At 38.7% G+C, this 7,850-nt stretch overlaps 2 pseudogenes; one reads left to right on the top strand and one right to left on the bottom strand.

The window, feature by feature from the left end:
• Positions 1–4,406: 4,406 nt before the first annotated feature.
• On the bottom strand, positions 4,407–6,290 carry LOC149180208 (derlin-2.1-like; annotated as a pseudogene).
• Positions 6,289–6,612, top strand: LOC149180207 (small ubiquitin-related modifier 1 pseudogene; annotated as a pseudogene).
• The last annotated feature ends 1,238 nt before the right edge of the window (positions 6,613–7,850 follow it).

The raw sequence follows: 7,850 nt of genomic DNA, 5'->3' as shown, positions 1-7,850 counted from the left end.
GAGATTCAAAGGGGAACTAACTGCACAAGGGGCTGAACTAATCTCTGAAGGTTTTTCCTTATTAACAGTTCTATGCTCTAAATCTTCAAACTGTGAATCTTCGGCAACAACTTTATGTTTCAGAGATGAATTAGATTTCTTAGGCTTACTTGATCCTGATGCCCCTTTCTGTGAAGATTTCTTCGATTTAACAGTCCTCTCAGGTTCAGGCACTGGTTCAGCTGAATATTTCTGAGGATTTATTCAAGTGTGTCTCATAAACTGAGCCAGAACTTCAATGTGGAGTCGCCAAAGGACAGTCTTCCTCCAATGGAGTCACCAGATAGATTATTACAACCAATTAATGTGTTCAAACCTTGTCTATCATCAAATCTTGAAACTGTGTCGTTCTCCTAGGGAAGTTAAACTTCGATTCTCCTCTACCCGGCAACGGCACCAAATAATGTTATCACCCCAAGAAACTCACCTAAGTTGTATATCAGTGATGCTCGGGAACATTACAAACTCAACAAAGTGTTAGATAAATGGTGGATGAATGAAAGAAATGCTGCATATTCAAGCCAGATAACCACTTCTACTATGATTGACCCTAGACATGGGTGAACACCCCCAGACTACAAGGCTTTTAACCACCAATTACTCACAATTTAAACAAAATGTGATGATGGAGAAGACTAACTACACCAGCAGATACACAGAACCCTGTGATGGCCAGCTGTAACCAGTAAGGAGGTCTGTAACTCTGTTATCTAACACACAGACAGGATGACAACTCTCTGGTATTTAAAACAACAGAAACCTGCAAGCAATTTCAATGAAACATCTAAATTCTAACACAAAGGTGGGATGACAGCCCCTCTAATGTTAAACATTCACAACACATGAATTAATGCAAAACAGGCACAGCCTGGAACATAGAAGAAGTGAAAAGTGAGCAAAAGATAGCGAAAGAAGCTTGTATTAGTTGGAAATGAAGACCAGACGTTGCAGGTCTCACGGTAGTTACAGTCTCCAAAAATTGAATCTTACAACAAAGTCACCCTCATCTAACATTCATCAACCTATTACATCGTTTTTTTGGCTATATATAGAATCTGTTTACAAAATATCTCTGCTAGGTTATGTGTGGAGTTGTCTTAATGGACCACCAACCACATTTACAATTTGATATGGCTCTTCTGACCCATTCTAACTGTTTTAAATTAATAAATTTGGCATTCTTTGGTACTTTGGTGTACTTCTTGAATAGGTGGAATGTTTCCTTCATAAATATTCATAACTGCTGAATGAATTCAACTACTCGAGACAGTACCTTCTTGTCCTTGACCATGTTGTTCTTGAATGCAGGTAGCTGAGGGTTAAATGCACTGAAAACCTGAACATCTCTTACTTCTTCATGCGGGCAAAACAGGGCTTAAAACATAGCAACACACATTAAAAATGGACGAGGAGCCGCGGAAGAACAAGGGCCGTTAGATGTTTCAGATGGACGGCCAAGATCGGGTCGCACAGGCCATCGGAAGACAAATACAGATGAAAAAGTTTGGGCCATCGGATCAAGAGAATTAACGGTGGAGATTTGATTTGCGAAGGCTATCGGGAAGTATGTGAACATATGAATGATGGCTGCTGGATCATGGCGGGAATGATCCAATGGCTGACGGGAGAAGGAGTTGGCAACCGATTAACAGGCGGGGGGACGGGTACAATGACGGGCATTAGTTTTCCCACACCGCCTTTGGGCAGAGGGCGGTTTATGTACAAGGGCATGCGATCCAACAGCTTGAAGACACGTGGCTGGCGGAATACCACTTCCCCGCGGGTTATATAACGTGTAGGTTGACGCAGTGGGGTTTGCGTATAACGTTGGATCAACGGGCGGAGGATCGGATGGTGGAGAAATAAAGCACGGGTTCATCGTTGACATGACAGGTAAGGGGAGGGCTGTAATATTTATATATGCGCGGTGTTGTAAATATTAAAATTTAAGCGCCCCGGAAAACATAACATAGGTTAATATAGTTTACAAAGGGTTATTGGGATTTAATAAAGCTATAACACAAAAAGAAGCCCGAGAGCCCTGAAATAAGGATAGAGGGGCTTAAAGGTGAATGAGAAAGATTTTAGGGTAAGGAGGCAATGGAATTGCGGGAGCTATAAGGAGGAAAGGGAGAACGAAGGGAAAACATGAAAAACTACTGCTAGCCTTGTACAACCCAAACCAGCACTGCTCAACACCTAATTTAATCCATCAAAAACTGTAAACTGTAGCAGAGCTAACAGACACAACTTGAAGAAGCAAGGAAACTAGAAGAGGTGATGTGTAGTAAACTCAAGGAGAGAGACCCACAATGTAAAAGATTAAAAGATAAGGTTGATTCAACTAGAAGAGAGTTAGATGAAAAGAACAAGCTTTGTAAGCAGCTAGGAGAGGAGATAACATTCATGAAGGACTCAGAAGAAAAGAGCAGTAGCTCAAAGACATTCATAGAGGATAATGAAGCAGCGCTGAAAAAACCACTAGAGGAAGGTACAAGCAAAGTAAATAACAAACAAGAAAACAATGAGTCACAACAAGAGCCAAAGAGTGATTCATAGAAAATGATTTTTGCAAAAAGGTCATTTCCTTCTAGAGATGAGTTGAACAAATTCAGAAGATCTCAAAGGAGATTATTTTCACCTGGAAAAGATATGAAGTGTTTTTCTTGCCATGAACCTGGACACATTGCAGCAGAATGTAAGACAAAGAAAATCAAGTTTAATCAGGAAAAGATGCAGAAAATGAGACAACTCTCTCAAGCAAGCAAGCAGAGAAGACAAACATTCATCAGGTACACAAAAAATTTCCACGGTTACTATTATTTGTGGAATGAATTTGGACATAAACTTGTTGAATGTAAACTATATGTAAAAAGGGGCACAAAAAGCCGCACACCAACTCAACCATACCTTAGTCAAATAAGATGTTATTTATGTCATAACCTTGGACACAAAGCCAATAACTGTAGGCTGCCATATATCCTAAAGAATCCTAAACAGATGATGGAGGCAAATCAAACCAGACCAAACTTTGAATCAAAAAGAAATGCAGATATTAGAAAACAACCTGCCAAAGTATGGAAGAGGAAGAAAAATGAACATCCTATGATTTCAATAACATAATGAATCCGTCATGATCTTAGGGGGAGTTTCTCATGAAGCAATGAACAATCTTGTCAAACTCCATGTTAGAGCAGTGGTACCTCATGGTAAGATAATGCCCTTAAAGACATGATTGGCCAATAAATGTGATCCATTGGCTCTATGGGTTATGTGTAGGATGTCATGAGATTGTTATGCAAAGGAAAAGAAAATCTACATAATGAATGAGGTTCAACAGTACTCTCAGCATGCAGAAATTGAGGACATAGTCAAGGTGTCTACACTCAATGGTTGTGAAAGAATATATATATATATATATATATATATATATATATATATATTGCATAATGTGTGGATCATGCAAGTCATTATATGTGAAATGGGCAAACAAAAAGGACCTACAATTCACTGTAAACTTAGTTCATAAATATCTCCTCATCAAATAAGAGAAGTTTGTTGGACCAAACTCTCATCGAGTGTGCCCCCCCTACTATAGTTTGGACTATGACTATATGACAAAGAATAGGATTTGTGTAGACGGTCAGTCATTGTGATGGATTAATAGTGGTGCAACCCATAACTACAGAAAGTATTCGAGAGTATTCAATGATAACAGATTGAGTAGCAATCTGAGATCCATATGCATAAGGGCACCAAAGGGAGATCATGAAGTAAACATATATATATATATATATCCAGAGGCCACCACCTTTGTGTACCAATATTGAAATCTCTCTACATCAATTACTGATGGAATTATGGCCAGTGAGGAAAGCTTAAAGCGAAGGCAAAAGCTCTGTGGTTTTAACAGATACGTGGAGAAGCCACCTCAAAGATTTTGGATGTTTGTGTGGGAAGCAATGTAGGACAAGACTCTCATGATCCTTGCAGTTTGTGCAATTATCTCTCTAGTTGTTGAAATTTATAAAGAAGGGTGGCCCAAAGGTGGTTATGATGGTCTTAGCATTATTTTTAGCATTTTATTAGTTCTCTTTGTAACAACAACTTGTGATTATCATCAAATGTTGTAGCTTAAGGCTTTAGATAGAGAGAAGAAGAGGAAGATATTTATTCAAGTAGTTCGAAATGGTTGTAGACAAAAAAAATTCAATAAATGACCCAGTTGATGAGGATCTTGTGCATTTATCGATTGGGGATCAAGTGCCTGCAGATGGGCTATTTGTATCTGGATTTTCTTTGCTTATAGACGATTCGAGCCTAACAAGTGAGAGTGAACCTATGAATGTGAACAAAGAGAAACCCTCTCACTTGTCAACAACAATAACTAGAAAAGTTGGATTATTCTTTTCCATTATTACATTTGCAGTGTTAACAAGAGGACTGATTGACAGGAAGATAAGCAGTGAAACAATAACATTTTTGTTAGGGAACATTGACTTGATGAACGAAGGAGGTTTTAGAAGCCAACGACCAGTCATAATAGGATAATCATCTTCTAGAAAATAGTACGCATGACCAACAACCATTCCTAATAGATCAACCCAGGGGATGCTCCCAACAAGTACAAAGAATCCAAGAAGCACCCATGGTAAGTACGGTGCAGTAAATGTGAAAAGACCAAGGAAACTCATATGGACAAAAGGATTGCGTTTACTCCAGACATAAACCATCATAAACGTCAAAGAGTTGCTAAGAAATAAGATTTTGGAAAAAGACTCGGAAAGATATGGGATCATGCTGCTCGTTATAACGACTGTAGTTAGCACAGTTCCTCCAAATAACAACATATAGAAGAATTCTACATTCCTTCCCCTGAAGGAGTTTACTTCAAGGAGTTTGCAATATCGAGCCAGGAAAAACATGTGGAACAGAAAGTACAAATCCATTTTCCCGAAGAAGAAATTTGTGATCAAACGCTAGAACTCATACTGCTTGACCACCAGAGTGGGATTCAAATAGAAGTCGTAAGCAGATATTATCTCGAGGGAGCATCCAATAATGGTGAGGATAAAAAACTGTGATAAAGGAAATGAGTCCCCAGTACCCTGCTCAAACGCAAAATTCACAACGCCCAGCTAGGCTTTTCAAAAATCATCAAGTTCTCGTCCTAGAGAGCTCCACCATCGATCCCCGCGGTTACTAGGGATTACGGTGGCTGAGAGAACTGAGAACAAATCAATTCTTCGGACGAAAACTCCACCACAGCCTAATTCTCTATTGGCAAAGATATTTGTGCGTGATCTTCCACCACTAACCAATACATGGCATGCACGACATTCCGAAGATATGGAGAAGATATGGAGGTTGCGTTATTATTCTGGAGCATCCAAATTTGTATTATTTTGGAGCATTCAAAGCGTTATTATCATTGACACATGGACCGTTCTTATTCTGAAGCAGGCAACGTTATATTTATGAGCTATGTTACAGTATGATACCTCTGAGCAGCGTCAAGCAAAGCGATGCCTCTGAGTAATGTCAAGTAGACCGTTACCTTTGAGCTGCATTGATTACACACTTGGCATTGTTGAAAAATGTTGCAAAGAACGCTGAAGCATATTGCAGCGTCAGATCAAAGGTCCGACCTCTAGAACACTGAGAACGTTGCCACTGCATTGCAATCCATGTTGAACGATTCATCAATTCTGAAAAGTTCTCTCTAGAATGCTACAAACGGTCTCTACAGAACGTTGCAAATGAAGACTCTGGTGACGACATCATGAAGATTATTCCAATTTGTTAAGACCAGATTTTATCTCAAAGGATTGTTTCTACTTACATTGCCAGAGGAAACTGTAGACATAATAGACATGCACGTTATGAATGCATTATGCGCTCAACACGTTAATACCAACATAACTGGTTATTGGAGGGTTTGGCACGTTAATCATTTCAAGTTAATACTGGAAAATTTAGCGTGTTCAGAACGGTTACATAGTCAGTGCCACCTACAGAGCTAGTGCGTTATTTCCCAGGGGAATCCATTATAATTACAGGCCAGGGGAATCCGTTGTAATTGCAGGCCAAGGGAATTTGTCACTGTGGTATCCATTATAATTGGTGGCATTATATATCATAGGTAAATGGAGATACGAACCTGAATCTCGGCCGCTGGTTTTAGCAACTCTGAGTGAGTTTTTCAATTCTTTTTTTTTTGCAAAAAATGTTGTAGCAAAAGAACCAACCATGTCTGGCGTTGACAATGGCAGAAACCAGGGTGTTGGTGCGGTGAGCGTGGAGGAAGAGAAGAAGCTCACAGACCAGGGTGCATGCATTATTCTCAAGGTCAAGGGCCAGGATGGAAATGAAGTATTCTGCAAAATCAAATGTAGTACTCAACTGAGGAAGTTAATGAATGTTTACTGTGATAGGCAATCCGTTGATTTTAACTCCATAGTTTTTTTGTTTGATGGGAGGAGTTTACGAGGGGAACAAACTCTTGAAGAACTTGAAATGGAATATGGGGATGAGATTGATGCCATGCTTCATCAAATAGGAGGAAGGCGTTAAAGTGGGTTGTCAACTGGATGAAAACCTCTTGTCACGACGGTTTGAATTTGGAAATATGTCAGAACTTATTTTGAACTTAGTTTCGGCATGTAATATTAATTTTCATAGGCTTAAATAATGTGCTCAGAGATATATATATATATATATATATATGTCTTTGTATGCAAAACCTTGCAGTTTGATGGTCCTCTAGCAATAATATGAATCCTTGGCACAACTATAATGAGAATTATCTCTGTGATTCAGATCTCCTTGACTCTATAGTAACTACAATACAAGCTATAATAATAATGCAAGTAACCGATCTAAAGCTAATAATAATATAATAGAGATTAGAAATACTTTTGCTTCCGAGTACATTCAACAAAAATATGAATTCTCATGTGCAATGTGAGTTACTTTGATCCAAAAGACAACTACACAATTATCCGAAGCTTATCCTTGATGGCTCAATGATGTGAATTATGATTTATCTCCCAAGCTCGCAAGCACTTTAGCAATGCAAGCTGAAATTACGATGACTTGGACCTATGCTTAATTCAAGTTTAAATCAATACATGTTGAGCAATAGAACCCTCGCAACATCCAATATTCATTTATATATACCTGGAAAGAATTCTGGATTTCAAATTTTAGTTCCTTAAATGTAAGGTATCATTGTAGCTATTTTGGATTCCAATGTAATTGAATGGATCTTCTCTGTCTTGAATTTTTGATTAGTTTTTCTGCGCACTGCAACATGCCTTCCTTGCTTATATTCTTTTTCCAGCGACTAGTTCTGGTATATTTTACTCTTGCATATTATTTGTACACCCACGGAACAAATTACAGCAGCATCGACGAAGAACTGTGATTAAATTATGAGGGCATCAAACATCGAGGCACTCATCCCATTACTACTTCTGACAGTTGCCTTGCTTGATTGGAGTTTGATCTCACTATTATTTCTGATTACCTTCTTGATTGTGCAGTATAATGTTTCTCGACAAGGTCAGAATTCAAGGAGAGAGGAAAGACTGTTCTTTGTCATCTTACTGGCAACTTTGGTTCTTCTTGCTAAAAATGGATTTTATGTTGCATTCTATGTCAAAACATAGGAATGGAGCACTTCAAGGCTCTGGTGGGTAAAGCTCATTGGAGTTGAAAGGTTCAACCCATGGAAAGGAACTTACTTCATTTATGTTATTTTAGCCACACAACAAACTATTGTGTTAGTTGTTGCTATTGCAGTACGGGTC

The sequence above is a fragment of the Pinus tabuliformis genome, chromosome 3_2 (assembly GCF_031772625.1).
Source record: "Pinus tabuliformis cultivar Carrire ecotype Pingquan chromosome 3_2, CPIR1, whole genome shotgun sequence".
NCBI classification, from domain to species: Eukaryota; Viridiplantae; Streptophyta; class Pinopsida; order Pinales; family Pinaceae; genus Pinus; species Pinus tabuliformis.
The sequence above is the reverse complement of the archived record's forward strand: the minus strand, read 5'-3'. Positions and strand labels throughout refer to the sequence as shown.